Source organism: Symphalangus syndactylus, chromosome 4 (genome assembly GCF_028878055.3).
Source record: "Symphalangus syndactylus isolate Jambi chromosome 4, NHGRI_mSymSyn1-v2.1_pri, whole genome shotgun sequence".
In the NCBI taxonomy this organism is placed as follows: domain Eukaryota; kingdom Metazoa; phylum Chordata; class Mammalia; order Primates; family Hylobatidae; genus Symphalangus; species Symphalangus syndactylus.
Genome location: NC_072426.2, coordinates 6,740,960 through 6,759,553, shown reverse-complemented (window position 1 = coordinate 6,759,553; position 18,594 = coordinate 6,740,960).

The following is an 18,594-nucleotide window of genomic DNA, read 5'->3' as shown; positions in this document are numbered from 1 at the left end:
ACACAGAAGCATTGTGTGAAACTTATTTCTGATATGTTCATTAAGCTAACAGAGTTAAACCATACTTTTGATTGCGCAGTTCTTAACACTCTTGCTGTAGAAAATGCAAGTGGACATTCGGAGCGCTAAGAGGGTAATAGTGGAAAAAGGAATATATTCAAATATAAACTACACAGTAGCATTCTGTGAAAATTCTTTCTGTTCTGTGCATTCAACTAACAGAGTTGAACCTAACATTTGATTGAGCCGTTCTGAAACACTCTTTCTGTACAAACTGCAATTGGGCATGCTAAGCGCTAAGAGGCCTACATTGGGAAAAAGAATATCTTCAAATAAAAACTACACAGATGCATTCTGTGAAACTTATTTCTGATCTGTAAATTCAGTTAACAGAGATAAAACATATTTTTGATTGAGCAGTTATGAAACACTCTTTTTGTAGAAAATGCAAGTGGAGATTCGGAGCGCTAAGTGGGTAATAGTGGAAAAAGGAATGTCTTCAAATATAAACAACACAGAATCATTCGGTGAAACTTCTTTCTGATCTGTGCATTCAGCTAACAGAGTTAAACCATACTTTTGATTGAGCAGATCTGAACACTCTTTCTGTAGAAAATGCAACTGGACATTTGGAGCGCTAAGAGCGTAGTAGTGGAAAAAGGAATATATTCAAATATAAACTACACAGAAGCATTCTGTGAAACTTATTTCTGATCTGAACATTCAGCTAACAGAGTTAAACCATACTTTGGATTGAGCAGTTTTGAAACACTCTGTCTGTAGAAAATGCAACTGGACATTCGTAGCGCTAAGTGGGTAATAGTGGAAAAAAGAATATGTTCAAATATAAACTACACAGAAGCATTGTATGAAACTTCTTTCTGTTCTGTGCATTCAACTAACAGAGTTCAACCTTACTTTTGATTGAGCCGTTCTGAAACACTCTTTCTATAGAAACTGCAATTGGACATTCTGAGCGCTAAGAGGCCTATATTGGGAAAAAGAATGTCTACAAATAAAAACTACACAGAAGAATTGTGTGAAACTTCTTTCTGTTCTGTTTGTTCAACTAAAAGAGTTGAACCTTAGTTTTGATTGAGCCGTTCTGAAACACTCTTTCTGTAGAAAATGCAAGTGGAGTTTCGGAGCGCTAAGAGGGTAATAGTGGAAAAAGGAATGTCTCCAAATATAAACTACACAGAATCATTCGCTGAAACTTCTTTCTGATCTGTGCATTCAGCTAACAGAGTTAAACGATACTTTTGATTGAGCAGATCTGAACACTCTTTCTGTAGAAAATGCAACTGGACATTTGGAGCGCTAAGAGAGTAGTAGTGGAAAAAGGAATATATTCAAATATAAACTACACAGAAGCATTCTGTGAAACTTCTTTCTGATCTGAGCATTCAGCTAACAGAGTTAAACCATACTTTTGATTGAGCAGTTTTGAAACACTCTGTCTGTAGAAAATGCAACTGGACTTTCGTAGCGCTAAGTGGGTAATAGTGGAAAAAAGAATATGTTCAAATATAAACTACACAGAAGCATTGTATGAATCTTCTTTCTGTTCTGTGCATTCAACTAACAGAGTTGAACCTTACTTTTGATTGAGCCTTTCTGAAACACTCTTTCTGTAGAAACTGCAATTGGACATTCTGAGCGCTAAGAGGCATCTATTGGGAAAAATAATATCTTCAAATAAAAACTACACAGAAGCATTGTGTGAAACTTATTTCTGATATGTTCATTAAGCTAACAGAGTTAAACCATACTTTTGCTTGCGCAGTTCTTAACACTCTTTCTGTAGAAAATGCAAGTGGACATTCGGAGCGCTAAGAGGGTAATAGTGGAAAAAGTAATATATTCAAATATAAACTACACAGTATCATTCTGTGAAAATTCTTTCTGTTCTGTGCATTCAACTAACAGAGTTGAACCTTACTTTTGATTGAGCCGTTCTGAAACACTCTTTCTGTACAAACTGCAATTGGGCATGCTAAGCGCTAAGAGGCCTACATTGGGAAAAAGAATATCTTCAAATAAAAAGTACACAGATGCATTCTGTGAAACTTATTTCTGATCTGTAAATTCAGTTAACAGAGATAAAACATATTTTTGATTGAGCAGTTATGAAACACTCTTTTTGTAGAAAATGCAAGTGGAGATTCGGAGCGCTAAGAGGGTAATAGTGGAAAAAGGAATGTCTTCAAATATAAACTACACAGAATCATTCGGTGAAACTTCTTTCTGATCTGTGCATTCAGCTAACAGAGTTAAACCATACTTTTGATTGAGCAGATCTGAACACTCTTTCTGTAGAAAATGCAACTGGACATTTGGAGCGCTAAGAGCGTAGTAGTGGAAAAAGGAATATATTCAAATATAAACTACACAGAAGCATTCTGTGAAACTTCTTTCTGATCTGAGCATTCAGCTAACAGAGTTAAACCATACTTTGGATTGAGCAGTTTTGAAACACTCTGTCTGTAGAAAATGCAACTGGACATTCGTAGCGCTAAGTGGGTAATAGTGGAAAAAAGAATATGTTCAAATATAAACTACACAGAAGCATTGTATGAAACTTCTTTCTGTTCTGTGCATTCAACTAACAGAGTTCAACCTTACTTATGATTGAGTCGTTCTGAAACACTCTTTCTGTAGAAACTGCAATTGGACATTCTGAGCGCTAAGAGGCCTATATTGGGAAAAAGAATGTCTACAAATAAAAACTACACAGAAGAATTGTGTGAAACTTCTTTCTGTTCTGTTTGTTCAACTAAAAGTGTTGAACCTTAGTTTTGATTGAGCCGTTCTGAAACACTCTTTCTGTAGAAAATGCAAGTGGAGATTCGGAGCGCTAAGAGGGTAATAGTGGAAAAAGGAATGTCTCCAAATATAAACTACACAGAATCATTCTTTGAAACTTCTTTCTGATCTGTGCATTCAGCTAACAGAGTTAAACCATACTTTTGATTGAGCAGATCTGAACACTCTTTCTGTAGAAAATGCAACTGGACATTTGGAGCACTAAGAGATTAGTAGTGGAAAAAGGAATATATTCAAATATAAACTACACAGAAGCATTCTGTGAAACTTCTTTCTGATCTGAGCATTCAGCTAACAGAGTTAAACCATACTTTGGATTGAGCAGTTTTGAAACACTCTGTCTGTAGAAAATGCAACTGGACATTCGTAGCGCTAAGTGGGTAATAGTGGAAAAAAGAATATGTTCAAATATAAACTACACAGAAGCATTGTATGAAACTTCTTTCTGTTCTGTGCATTCAACTAACAGAGTTGAACCTTACTTTTTATTGAGCCGTTCTGAAACACTCTTTCTGTAGAAACTGCAATTGGACCTTCTGAGCGCTAAGAGGCCTATATTGGGAAAAAAAATGTCTACAAATAAAAACTACACAGAAGAATTGTGTGAAACTTCTTTCTGTTCTGTTTGTTCAACTAAAAGAGTTGAACCTTAGTTTTGATTGAGCCGTTCTGAAACACTCTTTCTGTAGAAAATGCAAGTGGAGATTCGGAGCGCTAAGAGGGTAATAGTGGAAAAAGGAATGTCTCCAAATATAAACTACACAGAATCATTCTGTGAAACTTCTTTCTGATCTGTGCATTCAGCTAACAGAGTTAAACCATACTTTTGATTGAGGAGATCTGAACACTCTTTCTGTAGAAAATGCAACTGGACATTTGGAGCGCTAAGAGAGTAGTAGTGGAAAAAGGAATATATTCAAATATAAACTACACAGAAGCATTCTGTGAAACTTCTTTCTGATCTGAGCATTCAGCTAACAGAGTTAAACCATACTTTTGATTGAGCAGTTTTGAAACACTCTGTCTGTAGGAAATGCAACTGGACATTCGTAGCGCTAAGTGGGTAATAGTGGAAAAAAGAATATGTTCAAATATAAACTACACAGAAGCATTGTATGAAACTTCTTTCTGTTCTGTGCATTCAACTAACAGAGTTGAACCTTACTTTTGATTGAGCCTTTCTGAAACACTCTTTCTGTAGAAACTGTAATTGGACATTCTGAGCGCTAAGAGGCCTATATTGGGAAAAATAATATCTTCAAATAAAAACTACACAGAAGCATTGTGTGAAACTTATTTCTGATATGTTCATTAAGCTAACAGAGTTAAACCATACTTTTGATTGCGCAGTTCTGAACACTCTTTCTGTAGAAAATGCAAGTGGACATTCGGAGCGTTAAGAGGGTAATAGTGGAAAAAGGAATATATTCAAATATAAACTACACAGTAGCATTCTGTGAAAATTCTTTCTGTTCTGTGCATTCAACTAACAGAGTTGAACCTTACTTTTGATTGAGCCGTTCTGAAACACACTTTCTGTAGAAACTGCAATTGGACATGCTAAGAGCTAAGAGGCCTACATTGGGAAAAAGAATATCTTCGAATAAAAACTACACAGATGCATTCTGTGAAACTTATTTCTGATCTGTAAATTCAGTTAACGGAGATAAAACATATTTTTGATTGAGCAGTTATGAAACACTTTTTTGTAGAAAATGGAAGTGGAGATTCGGAGCGCTAAGAGGGTAATAGTGGAAAAAGGAATGTCTTCAAATATAAACTACACAGAATCATTCTTTGAAACTTCTTTCTGATCTGTGCATTCAGCTAACAGAGTTAAACCATACTTTTGATTGAGCAGATCTGAACACTCTTTCTGTAGAAAATGCAACTGGACATTTGGAGCGCTAAGAGAGTAGTAGTGGAAAAAGGAATATATTCAAATATAAACTACACAGAAGCATTCTGTGAAACTTCTTTCTGATCTGAGCATTAAGCTAACAGAGTTAAACCATACTTTTGATTGAGCAGTTTTGAAACACTCTGTCTGTAGAAAATGCAACTGGACATTCTAGCGCTAAGTGGGTAATAGTGGAAAAAAGAATATGTTCAAATATAAACTACACAGAAGCATTGTATGAAACTTCTTTCTGTTCTGTGCATTCAACTAACAGAGTTGAACCTTACTTTTGATTGAGCCGTTGTGAAACACTCTTTCTGTAGAAACTGCAATTGGACCTTCTGAGCGCTAAGAGGCCTATATTGGGAAAAAGAATGTCTACAAATAAAAACTACACAGAAGAATTGTGTGAAACTTCTTTCTGTTCTGTTTGTTCAACTAAAAGTGTTGAACCTTAGTTTTGATTGAGCCGTTCTGAAACACTCTTTCTGTAGAAAATGCAAGTGGAGATTCGGAGCGCTAAGAGGGTAATAGTGGAAAAAGGAATGTCTCCAAATATAAACTACACAGAATCATTCTGTGAAACTTCTTTCTGATCTGTGCATTCAGCTAACAGAGTTAAACCATACTTTTGATTGAGCAGATCTGAACACTCTTTCTGTAGAAAATGCAACTGGACATTTGGAGCGCTAAGAGAGTAGTAGTGGAAAAAGGAATATATTCAAATATAAACTACACAGAAGCATTCTGTGAAACTTCTTTCTGATCTGAGCATTCAGCTAACAGAGTTAAACCATACTTTTGATTGAGCAGTTTTGAAACACTCTGTCTGTAGAAAATGCAACTGGACATTCGTAGCGCTAAGTGGGTAATAGTGGAAAAAAGAATATGTTCAAATATAAACTACACAGAAGCATTGTATGAAACTTCTTTCTGTTCTGTGCATTCAACTAACAGAGTTGAACCTTACTTTTGATTGAGCCTTTCTGAAACACTCTTTCTGTAGAAACTGCAATTGGACATTCTGAGCGCTAAGAGGCCTATATTGGGAAAAATAATATCTTCAAATAAAAACTACACAGAAGCATTGTGTGAAACTTATTTCTGATATGTTCATTAAGCTAACACAGTTAAACCATACTTTTGATTGCGCAGTTCTGAACACTCTTTCTGTAGAAAATGCAAGTGGACATTCGGAGCGCTAAGAGGGTAATAGTGGAAAAAGGAATATATTCAAATATAAACTACACAGTAGCATTCTGTGAAAATTCTTTCTGTTCTGTGCATTCAACTAACAGAGTTGAACCTTACTTTTGATTGAGCCGTTCTGAAACACACTTTCTGTAGAAACTGCAATTGGACATGCTAAGCGCTAAGAGGCCTACATTGGGAAAAAGAATATCTTCGAATAAAAACTACACAGATGCATTCTGTGAAACTTATTTCTGATCTGTAAATTCAGTTAACAGAGATAAAACATATTTTTGATTGAGCAGTTATGAAACACTCTTTTTGTAGAAAATGGAAGTGGAGATTCGGAGCGCTAAGAGAGTAATAGTGGAAAAAGGAATGTCTTCAAATATAAACTACACAGAATCATTCGGTGAAACTTCTTTCTGATCTGTGCATTCAGCTAACAGAGTTAAACCATACTTTTGATTGAGCAGATCTGAACACTCTTTCTGTAGAAAATGCAACTGGACATTTGGAGCGCTAAGAGCGTATTGGTGGAAAAAGGAATATATTCAAATATAAACTACACAGAAGCATTCTGTGAAACTTCTTTCTGATCTGAGCATTCAGCTAACAGAGTTAAACCATACTTTGGATTGAGCAGTTTTGAAACACTCTGTCTGTAGAAAATGCAACTGGACATTCGTAGCGCTAAGTGGGTAATAGTGGAAAAAAGAATATGTTCAAATATAAACTACACAGAAGCATTGTATGAAACTTCTTTCTGTTCTGTGCATTCAACTAACAGAGTTGAACCTTACTTTTGATTGAGCCGTTCTGAAACACTCTTTCTGTAGAAACTGCAATTGGACATTCTGAGCGCTAAGAGGCCTATATTGGGAAAAAGAATGTCTACAAATAAAAACTACACAGAAGAATTGTGTGAAACTTCTTTCTGTTCTGTTTGTTCAACTAAAAGAGTTGAACCTTAGTTTTGATTGAGCCGTTCTGAAACACTCTTTCTGTAGAAAATGCAAGTGGAGATTCGGAGCGCTAAGAGGGTAATAGTGGAAAAAGGAATGTCTCCAAATATAAACTACACAGAATCATTCTGTGAAACTTCTTTCTGATCTGTGCATTCAGCTAACAGAGTTAAACCATACTTTTGATTGAGCAGATCTGAACACTCTTTCTGTAGAAAATGCAACCGGACATTTGGAGCGCTAAGAGAGTAGTAGTGGAAAAAGGAATATATTCAAATATAAACTACAAAGAAGCATTCTGTGAAACTTCTTTCTGATCTGAGCATTCAGCTAACAGAGTTAAACCATACTTTTGATTGAGCAGTTTTGAAACACTCTGTCTGTAGAAAATGCAACTGTACATTCGTAGCGCTAAGTGGATAATAGTGGAAAAAAGAATATCTTCAAATATAAACTACACAGAAGCATTGTATGAAACTTCTTTCTGTTCTGTGCATTCAACTAACAGAGTTGAACCTGACTTTTGATTGAGCCTTTCTGAAACACTCTTTCTGTAGAAACTGCAATTGGACATTCTGAGCGCTAAGAGGCCTATATTGGGAAAAATAATATCTTCAAATAAAAACTACACACAAGCATTGTGTGAAACTTATTTCTGATATGTTCATTAAGCTAACAGAGTTAAACCATACTTTTGATTGCGCAGTTCTTAACACTCTTTCTGTAGAAAATGCAAGTGGACATTCGGAGCGCTAAGAGGGTAATAGTGGAAAAAGGAATATATTCAAATATAAACTACACAGTAGCATTCTGTGAAAATTCTTTCTGTTCTGTGCATTCAACTAACAGAGTTGAACCTTACTTTTGATTGAGCCGTTCTGAAACACTCTTTCTGTACAAACTGCAATTGGGCATGCTAAGCGCTAAGAGGCCTACATTGGGAAAAAGAATATCTTCAAATAAAAACTACACAGATGCATTCTGTGAAACTTATTTCTGATCTGTAAATTCAGTTAACAGAGATAAAACATATTTTTGATTGAGCAGTTATGAAACACTCTTTTTGTAGAAAATGCAAGTGGAGATTCGGAGCGCTAAGAGGGTAATAGTGGAAAAAGGAATGTCTTCAAATATAAACTACACAGAATCATTCGGTGAAACTTCTTTCTGATCTGTGCATTCAGCTAACAGAGTTAAACCATACTTTTGATTGAGCAGATCTGAACACTCTTTCTGTAGAAAATGCAACTGGACATTTGGAGCGCTAAGAGCGTAGTAGTGGAAAAAGGAATATATTCAAATATAAACTACACAGAAGCATTCTGTGAAACTTCTTTCTGATCTGAGCATTCAGCTAACAGAGTTAAACCATACTTTGGATTGAGCAGTTTTGAAACACTCTGTCTGTAGAAAATGCAACTGGACATTCGTAGCGCTAAGTGGGTAATAGTGGAAAAAAGAATATGTTCAAATATAAACTACACAGAAGCATTGTATGAAACTTCTTTCTGTTCTGTGCATTCAACTAACAGAGTTGAACCTTACTTTTGATTGAGCCGTTCTGAAACACTCTTTCTGTAGAAACTGCAATTGGACTTTCTGAGCGCTAAGAGGCCTATATTGGGAAAAAGAATGTCTACAAATAAAAACTACACAGAAGAATTGTGTGAAACTTCTTTCTGTTCTGTTTGTTCAACTAAAATTGTTGAACCTTAGTTTTGATTGAGCCGTTCTGAAACACTCTTTCTGTAGAAAATGCAAGTGGAGATTCGGAGCGCTAAGAGGGTAATAGTGGAAAAAGGAATGTCTCCAAATATAAACTACACAGAATCATTCTTTGAAACTTCTTTCTGATCTGTGCATTCAGCTAACAGAGTTAAACCATACTTTTGATTGAGCAGATCTGAACACTCTTTCTGTAGAAAATGCAACTTTACATTTGGAGCGCTAAGAGAGTAGTAGTGGAAAAAGGAATATATTCAAATATAAACTACACAGAAGCATTCTGTGAAACTTCTTTCTGATCTGAGCATTCAGCTAACAGAGTTAAACCATACTTTTGATTGAGCAGTTTTGAAACACTCTGTCTGTAGAAAATGCAACTGGACATTCGTAGCGCTAAGTGGGTAATAGTGGAAAAAAGAATATGTTCAAATATAAACTACACAGAAGCATTGTATGAAACTTCTTTCTGTTCTGTGCATTCAACTAACAGAGTTGAACCTTACTTTTGATTGAGCCGTTCTGAAACACTCTTTCTGTAGAAACTGCAATTGGACCTTCTGAGCGCTAAGAGGCCTATATTGGGAAAAAGAATGTCTACAAATAAAAACTACACAGAAGAATTGTGTGAAACTTCTTTCTATTCTGTTTGTTCAACTAAAAGAGTTGAACCTTAGTTTTGATTGAGCCGTTCTGAAACACTCTTTCTGTAGAAAATGCAAGTGGAGATTCGGAGCGCTAAGAGGGTAATAGTGGAAAAAGGAATGTCTCCAAATATAAACTACACAGAATCATTCTGTGAAACTTCTTTCTGATCTGTGCATTCAGCTAACAGAGTTAAACCATACTTTTGATTGAGCAGATCTGAACACTCTTTCTGTAGAAAATGCAACTGGACATTTGGAGCGCTAAGAGAGTAGTAGTGGAAAAAGGAATATATTCAAATATAAACTACACAGAAGCATTCTGTGATACTTCTTTCTGATCTGAGCATTCAGCTAACAGAGTTAAACCATACTTTTGATTGAGCAGTTTTGAAACACTCTGTCTGTAGAAAATGCAACTGGACATTCGTAGCGCTAAGTGGGTAATAGTGGAAAAAAGAATATGTTCAAATATAAACTACACAGAAGCATTGTATGAAACTTCTTTCTGTTCTGTGCATTCAACTAACAGAGTTGAACCTTACATTTGATTGAGCCTTTCTGAAACACTCTTTCTGTAGAAACTGCAATTGGACATTCTGAGCGCTAAGAGGCCTCTATTGGGAAAAATAATATCTTCAAATAAAAACTACACAGAAGCATTGTGTGAAACTTATTTCTGATATGTTCATTAAGCTAACAGAGTTAAACCATACTTTTGATTGCGCAGTTCTTAACACTCTTTCTGTAGAAAATGCAAGTGGACATTCTGAGCGCTAAGAGGGTAATAGTGGAAAAAGGAATATATTCAAATATAAACTACACAGTAGCATTCTGTGAAAATTCTTTCTGTTCTGTGCATTCAACTAACAGAGTTGAACCTTACTTTTGATTGAGCCGTTCTGAAACACTCTTTCTGTACAAACTGCAATTGGGCATGCTAAGCGCTAAGAGGCCTACATTGGGAAAAAGAATATCTTCAAATAAAAACTACACAGATGCATTCTGTGAAACTTACTTCTGATCTGTAAATTCAGTTAACAGAGATAAAACATATTTTTGATTGAGCAGTTATGAAACACTCTTTTTGTAGAAAATGCAAGTGGAGATTCGGAGCGCTAAGAGGGTAATAGTGGAAAAAGGAATGTCTTCAAATATAAACTACACAGAATCATTCGGTGAAACTTCTTTCTGATCTGTGCATTCAGCTAACAGAGTTAAACCATACTTTTGATTGAGCAGATCTGAACACTCTTTCTGTAGAAAATGCAACTGGACATTTGGAGCGCTAAGAGCGTAGTAGTGGAAAAAGGAATATATTCAAATATAAACTACACAGAAGCATTCTGTGAAACTTCTTTCTGATCTGAGCATTCAGCTAACAGAGTTAAACCATACTTTGGATTGAGCAGTTTTGAAACACTCTGTCTGTAGAAAATGCAACTGGACATTCGTAGCGCTAAGTGGGTAATAGTGGAAAAAAGAATATGTTCAAATATAAACTACACAGAAGCATTGTATGAAACTTCTTTCTGTTCTGTGCATTCAACTAACAGAGTTCAACCTTACTTTTGATTGAGCCGTTCTGAAACACTCTTTCTGTAGAAACTGCCATTGGACATTCTGAGCGCTAAGAGGCCTATATTGGGAAAAAGAATGTCTACAAATAAAAACTACACAGAAGAATTGTGTGAAACTTCTTTCTGTTCTGTTTGTTCAACTAAAAGAGTTGAACCTTAGTTTTGATTGAGCCGTTCTGAAACACTCTTTCTGTAGAAAATGCAAGTGGAGATTCGGAGCGCTAAGAGGGTAATAGTGGAAAAAGGAATGTCTCCAAATATAAACTACACAGGATCATTCTTTGAAACTTCTTTCTGATCTGTGCATTCAGCTAACAGAGTTAAACCATACTTTTGATTGAGCAGATCTGAACACTCTTTCTGTAGAAAATGCAACTGGACATTTGGAGCGCTAAGAGAGTAGTAGTGGAAAAAGGAATATATTCAAATATAAACTACACAGAAGCATTCTGTGAAACTTCTTTCTGATCTGAGCATTCAGCTAACAGAGTTAAACCATACTTTGGATTGAGCAGTTTTGAAACACTCTGTCTGTAGAAAATGCAACTGGACATTCGTAGCGCTAAGTGGGTAATAGTGGAAAAAAGAATATGTTCAAATATAAACAACACAGAAGCATTGTATGAAACTTCTTTCTGTTCTGTGCATTCAACTAACAGAGTTGAACCTTACTTTTGATTGAGCCGTTCTGAAACACTCTTTCTGTAGAAACTGCAATTGGACCTTCTGAGCGCTAAGAGGCCTATATTGGGAAAAAGAATGTCTACAAATAAAAACTACACAGAAGAATTGTGTGAAACTTCTTTCTGTTCTGTTTGTTCAACTAAAAGAGTTGAACCTTAGTTTTGATTGAGCCGTTCTGAAACACTCTTTCTGTAGAAAATGCAAGTGGAGATTCGGAGCGCTAAGAGGGTAATAGTGGAAAAAGGAATGTCTCCAAATATAAACTACACAGAATCATTCTTTGAAACTTCTTTCTGATCTGTGCATTCAGCTAACAGAGTTAAACCATACTTTTGATTGAGCAGATCTGAACACTCTTTCTGTAGAAAATGCAACTGGACATTTGGAGCGCTAAGAAAATAGTAGTGGAAAAAGGAATATATTCAAATATAAACTACAGAGAAGCATTCTGTGAAACTTCTTTCTGATCTGAGCATTCAGCTAACAGAGTTAAACCATACTTTGGATTGAGCAGTTTTGAAACACTCTGTCTGTAGAAAATGCAACTGGACATTCGTAGCGCTAAGTGGGTAATAGTGGAAAAAAGAATATGTTCAAATATAAACTACACAGAAGCATTGTATGAAACTTCTTTCTGTTCTGTGCATTCAACTAACAGAGTTGAACCTTACTTTTGATTGAGCCGTTCTGAAACACTCTTTCTGTAGAAACTGCAATTGGACTTTCTGAGCGCTAAGAGGCCTATATTGGGAAAAAGAATGTCTACAAATAAAAACTACACAGAAGAATTGTGTGAAACTTCTTTCTGTTCTGTTTGTTCAACTAAAAGAGTTGAACCTTAGTTTTGATTGAGCCGTTCTGAAACACTCTTTCTGTAGAAAATACAAGTGGAGATTCGGAGCGCTAAGAGGGTAATAGTGGAAAAAGGAATGTCTCCAAATATAAACTACACAGAATCATTCTTTGAAACTTCTTTCTGATCTGTGCATTCAGCTAACAGAGTTAAACCATACTTTTGATTGAGCAGATCTGAACACTCTTTCTGTAGAAAATGCAACTTTACATTTGGAGCGCTAAGAGAGTAGTAGTGGAAAAAGGAATATATTCAAATATAAACTACACAGAAGCATTCTGTGAAACTTTTTTCTGATCTGAGCATTCAGCTAACAGAGTTAAACCATACTTTTGATTGAGCAGTTTTGAAACACTCTGACTGTAGAAAATGCAACTGGACAATCGTAGCGCTAAGTGGGTAATGGTGGAAAAAAGAATATGTTCAAATATAAACTACACAGAAGCATTGTATGAAACTTCTTTCTGTTCTGTGCATTCAACTAACAGAGTTGAACCTTACTTTTGATTGAGCCTTTCTGAAACACTCTTTCTGTAGAAACTGCAATTGGACATTCTGAGCGCTAAGAGGCCTCTATTGGGAAAAATAATATCTTCAAATAAAAACTACACAGAAGCATTGTGTGAAACTTATTCCTGATATGTTCATTAAGATAACAGAGTTAAACCATACTTTTGATTGCGCAGTTCTGAACACTCTTTCTGTAGAAAATGCAAGTGGACATTCGGAGCGCTAAGAGGGTAATAGTGGAAAAAGGAATATATTCAAATATAAACTACACAGAATCATTCTGTGAAACTTCTTTCTGATCTGTGCATTCAGCTAACAGAGTTAAACCATACTTTTGATTGAGCAGTTTTGAAACACTCTGTCTGTAGAAAATGCAACTGGACATTCGTAGCGCTAAGTGGGTAATAGTGGAAAAAAGAATATGTTCAAATATAAACTACACAGAAGCATTGTATGAAACTTCTTTCTGTTCTGTGCATTCAACTAACAGAGTTGAACCTTACTTTTGATTGAGCCGTTCTGAAACACTCTTTCTGTAGAAACTGCAATTGGACCTTCTGAGCGCTAAGAGGCCTATATTGGGAAAAAGAATGTCTACAAATAAAAACTACACAGAAGAATTGTGTGAAACTTCTTTCTATTCTGTTTGTTCAACTAAAAGAGTTGAACCTTAGTTTTGATTGAGCCGTTCTGAAACACTCTTTCTGTAGAAAATGCAAGTGGAGATTCGGAGCGCTAAGAGGGTAATAGTGGAAAAAGGAATGTCTCCAAATATAAACTACACAGAATCATTCTGTGAAACTTCTTTCTGATCTGTGCATTCAGCTAACAGAGTTAAACCATACTTTTGATTGAGCAGATCTGAACACTCTTTCTGTAGAAAATGCAACTGGACATTTGGAGCGCTAAGAGAGTAGTAGTGGAAAAAGGAATATATTCAAATATAAACTACACAGAAGCATTCTGTGATACTTCTTTCTGATCTGAGCATTCAGCTAACAGAGTTAAACCATACTTTTGATTGAGCAGTTTTGAAACACTCTGTCTGTAGAAAATGCAACTGGACATTCGTAGCGCTAAGTGGGTAATAGTGGAAAAAAGAATATGTTCAAATATAAACTACACAGAAGCATTGTATGAAACTTCTTTCTGTTCTGTGCATTCAACTAACAGAGTTGAACCTTACATTTGATTGAGCCTTTCTGAAACACTCTTTCTGTAGAAACTGCAATTGGACATTCTGAGCGCTAAGAGGCCTCTATTGGGAAAAATAATATCTTCAAATAAAAACTACACAGAAGCATTGTGTGAAACTTATTTCTGATATGTTCATTAAGCTAACAGAGTTAAACCATACTTTTGATTGCGCAGTTCTTAACACTCTTTCTGTAGAAAATGCAAGTGGACATTCTGAGCGCTAAGAGGGTAATAGTGGAAAAAGGAATATATTCAAATATAAACTACACAGTAGCATTCTGTGAAAATTCTTTCTGTTCTGTGCATTCAACTAACAGAGTTGAACCTTACTTTTGATTGAGCCGTTCTGAAACACTCTTTCTGTACAAACTGCAATTGGGCATGCTAAGCGCTAAGAGGCCTACATTGGGAAAAAGAATATCTTCAAATAAAAACTACACAGATGCATTCTGTGAAACTTACTTCTGATCTGTAAATTCAGTTAACAGAGATAAAACATATTTTTGATTGAGCAGTTATGAAACACTCTTTTTGTAGAAAATGCAAGTGGAGATTCGGAGCGCTAAGAGGGTAATAGTGGAAAAAGGAATGTCTTCAAATATAAACTACACAGAATCATTCGGTGAAACTTCTTTCTGATCTGTGCATTCAGCTAACAGAGTTAAACCATACTTTTGATTGAGCAGATCTGAACACTCTTTCTGTAGAAAATGCAACTGGACATTTGGAGCGCTAAGAGCGTAGTAGTGGAAAAAGGAATATATTCAAATATAAACTACACAGAAGCATTCTGTGAAACTTCTTTCTGATCTGAGCATTCAGCTAACAGAGTTAAACCATACTTTGGATTGAGCAGTTTTGAAACACTCTGTCTGTAGAAAATGCAACTGGACATTCGTAGCGCTAAGTGGGTAATAGTGGAAAAAAGAATATGTTCAAATATAAACTACACAGAAGCATTGTATGAAACTTCTTTCTGTTCTGTGCATTCAACTAACAGAGTTCAACCTTACTTTTGATTGAGCCGTTCTGAAACACTCTTTCTGTAGAAACTGCCATTGGACATTCTGAGCGCTAAGAGGCCTATATTGGGAAAAAGAATGTCTACAAATAAAAACTACACAGAAGAATTGTGTGAAACTTCTTTCTGTTCTGTTTGTTCAACTAAAAGAGTTGAACCTTAGTTTTGATTGAGCCGTTCTGAAACACTCTTTCTGTAGAAAATGCAAGTGGAGATTCGGAGCGCTAAGAGGGTAATAGTGGAAAAAGGAATGTCTCCAAATATAAACTACACAGGATCATTCTTTGAAACTTCTTTCTGATCTGTGCATTCAGCTAACAGAGTTAAACCATACTTTTGATTGAGCAGATCTGAACACTCTTTCTGTAGAAAATGCAACTGGACATTTGGAGCGCTAAGAAAGTAGTAGTGGAAAAAGGAATATATTCAAATATAAACTACAGAGAAGCATTCTGTGAAACTTCTTTCTGATCTGAGCATTCAGCTAACAGAGTTAAACCATACTTTGGATTGAGCAGTTTTGAAACACTCTGTCTGTAGAAAATGCAACTGGACATTCGTAGCGCTAAGTGGGTAATAGTGGAAAAAAGAATATGTTCAAATATAAACTACACAGAAGCATTGTATGAAACTTCTTTCTGTTCTGTGCATTCAACTAACAGAGTTGAACCTTACTTTTGATTGAGCCGTTGTGAAACACTCTTTCTGTAGAAACTGCAATTGGACTTTCTGAGCGCTAAGAGGCCTATATTGGGAAAAAGATTGTCTACAAATAAAAACTACACAGAAGAATTGTGTGAAACTTCTTTCTGTTCTGTTTGTTCAACTAAAAGAGTTGAACCTTAGTTTTGATTGAGCCGTTCTGAAACACTCTTTCTGTAGAAAATGCAAGTGGAGATTCGGAGCGCTAAGAGGGTAATAGTGGAAAAAGGAATGTCTCCAAATATAAACTACACAGAATCATTCTTTGAAACTTCTTTCTGATCTGTGCATTCAGCTAACAGAGTTAAACCATACTTTTGATTGAGCAGATCTGAACACTCTTTCTGTAGAAAATGCAACTTTACATTTGGAGCGCTAAGAGAGTAGTAGTGGAAAAAGGAATATATTCAAATATAAACTACACAGAAGCATTCTGTGAAACTTTTTTCTGATCTGAGCATTCAGCTAACAGAGTTAAACCATACTTTTGATTGAGCAGTTTTGAAACACTCTGTCTGTAGAAAATGCAACTGGACAATCGTAGCGCTAAGTGGGTAATGGTGGAAAAAAGAATATGTTCAAATATAAACTACACAGAAGCATTGTATGAAACTTCTTTCTGTTCTGTGCATTCAACTAACAGAGTTGAACCTTACTTTTGATTGAGCCTTTCTGAAACACTCTTTCTGTAGAAACTGCAATTGGACATTCTGAGCGCTAAGAGGCCTCTATTGGGAAAAATAATATCTTCAAATAAAAACTACACAGAAGCATTGTGTGAAACTTATTCCTGATATGTTCATTAAGATAACAGAGTTAAACCATACTTTTGATTGCGCAGTTCTGAACACTCTTTCTGTAGAAAATGCAAGTGGACATTCGGAGCGCTAAGAGGGTAATAGTGGAAAAAGGAATATATTCAAATATAAACTACACAGAATCATTCTGTGAAACTTCTTTCTGATCTGTGCATTCAGCTAACAGAGTTAAACCATACTTTTGATTGAGCAGTTTTGAAACTCTCTGTCTGTAGAAAATGCAACTGGACATTCGTAGCGCTAAGTGGGTAATAGTGGAAAAAAGAATATGTTCAAATATAAACTACACAGAAGCATTGTATGAAACTTCTTTCTGTTCTGTGCATTCAACTAACAGAGTTGAACCTTACTTTTGATTGAGCCGTTCTGAAACACTCTTTCTGTAGAAACTGCAATTGGACCTTCTGAGCGCTAAGAGGCCTATATTGGGAAAAAGAATGTCTACAAATAAAAACTACACAGAAGAATTGTGTGAAACTTCTTTCTATTCTGTTTGTTCAACTAAAAGAGTTGAACCTTAGTTTTGATTGAGCCGTTCTGAAACACTCTTTCTGTAGAAAATGCAAGTGGAGATTCGGAGCGCTAAGAGGGTAATAGTGGAAAAAGGAATGTCTCCAAATATAAACTACACAGAATCATTCTGTGAAACTTCTTTCTGATCTGTGCATTCAGCTAACAGAGTTAAACCATACTTTTGATTGAGCAGATCTGAACACTCTTTCTGTAGAAAATGCAACTGGACATTTGGAGCGCTAAGAGAGTAGTAGTGGAAAAAGGAATATATTCAAATATAAACTACACAGAAGCATTCTGTGATACTTCTTTCTGATCTGAGCATTCAGCTAACAGAGTTAAACCATACTTTTGATTGAGCAGTTTTGAAACACTCTGTCTGTAGAAAATGCAACTGGACATTCGTAGCGCTAAGTGGGTAATAGTGGAAAAAAGAATATGTTCAAATATAAACTACACAGAAGCATTGTATGAAACTTCTTTCTGTTCTGTGCATTCAACTAACAGAGTTGAACCTTACATTTGATTGAGCCTTTCTGAAACACTCTTTCTGTAGAAACTGCAATTGGACATTCTGAGCGCTAAGAGGCCTCTATTGGGAAAAATAATATCTTCAAATAAAAACTACACAGAAGCATTGTGTGAAACTTATTTCTGATATGTTCATTAAGCTAACAGAGTTAAACCATACTTTTGATTGCGCAGTTCTTAACACTCTTTCTGTAGAAAATGCAAGTGGACATTCTGAGCGCTAAGAGGGTAATAGTGGAAAAAGGAATATATTCAAATATAAACTACACAGTAGCATTCTGTGAAAATTCTTTCTGTTCTGTGCATTCAACTAACAGAGTTGAACCTTACTTTTGATTGAGCCGTTCTGAAACACTCTTTCTGTACAAACTGCAATTGGGCATGCTAAGCGCTAAGAGGCCTACATTGGGAAAAAGAATATCTTCAAATAAAAACTACACAGATGCATTCTGTGAAACTTACTTCTGATCTGTAAATTCAGTTAACAGAGATAAAACATATTTTTGATTGAGCAGTTATGAAACACTCTTTTTGTAGAAAATGCAAGTGGAGATTCGGAGCGCTAAGAGGGTAATAGTGGAAAAAGGAATGTCTTCAAATATAAACTACACAGAATCATTCGGTGAAACTTCTTTCTGATCTGTGCATTCAGCTAACAGAGTTAAACCATACTTTTGATTGAGCAGATCTGAACACTCTTTCTGTAGAAAATGCAACTGGACATTTGGAGCGCTAAGAGCGTAGTAGTGGAAAAAGGAATATATTCAAATATAAACTACACAGAAGCATTCTGTGAAACTTCTTTCTGATCTGAGCATTCAGCTAACAGAGTTAAACCATACTTTGGATTGAGCAGTTTTGAAACACTCTGTCTGTAGAAAATGCAACTGGACATTCGTAGCGCTAAGTGGGTAATAGTGGAAAAAAGAATATGTTC